Source organism: Choristoneura fumiferana, chromosome 27 (genome assembly GCF_025370935.1).
Source record: "Choristoneura fumiferana chromosome 27, NRCan_CFum_1, whole genome shotgun sequence".
Lineage (NCBI taxonomy): Eukaryota > Metazoa > Arthropoda > Insecta > Lepidoptera > Tortricidae > Choristoneura > Choristoneura fumiferana.
In genome coordinates, this window is record NC_133498.1 from 2,048,500 (window position 1) to 2,049,026 (window position 527).

Consider the following 527-nt stretch of genomic DNA (forward strand, 5'->3'; position numbering starts at 1 on the left):
CCTGGTTTAAGAGCGTTTATACATACAATAGCTGGCAACCCTGGCCACGCTCAAACGTCAAAATCGACACAGCTGTTTTAAATTAATTAATTAATTATAATATTAGTGTAATAATTAATAAAAACATTAAAAACCGTTTAAAAAAAACCTGCTGAGCTGGCAACGTTGCATTTTTGTTTGTTAGTTTTTCTCTATTATTCCATAAAAATTGTATAAAAATTTAAGATGTGGTCTGATAGAACTCTTTCTTGTTTTTATGGAATAATCGAGAAAATCTAACAAAAAATGCAACGTTGCCAGCTCAGCAGGTATAAACGCTCTTAAGACACGGGCTCACTGTGGATACAGAACAGACCACTTCCTACCAGAGCAACTGAAAGTCTAAGGGGTGAGGCCTATATCCAACAGTGGACGTCCTACAACTAATTCGGCAATATGATGATGATTTATAAATGAAGTCGCAAATACTTAACTACACAGGTATAACATTAACTACTTGAGAAGAGAATGTAATCGCAATATCTGTT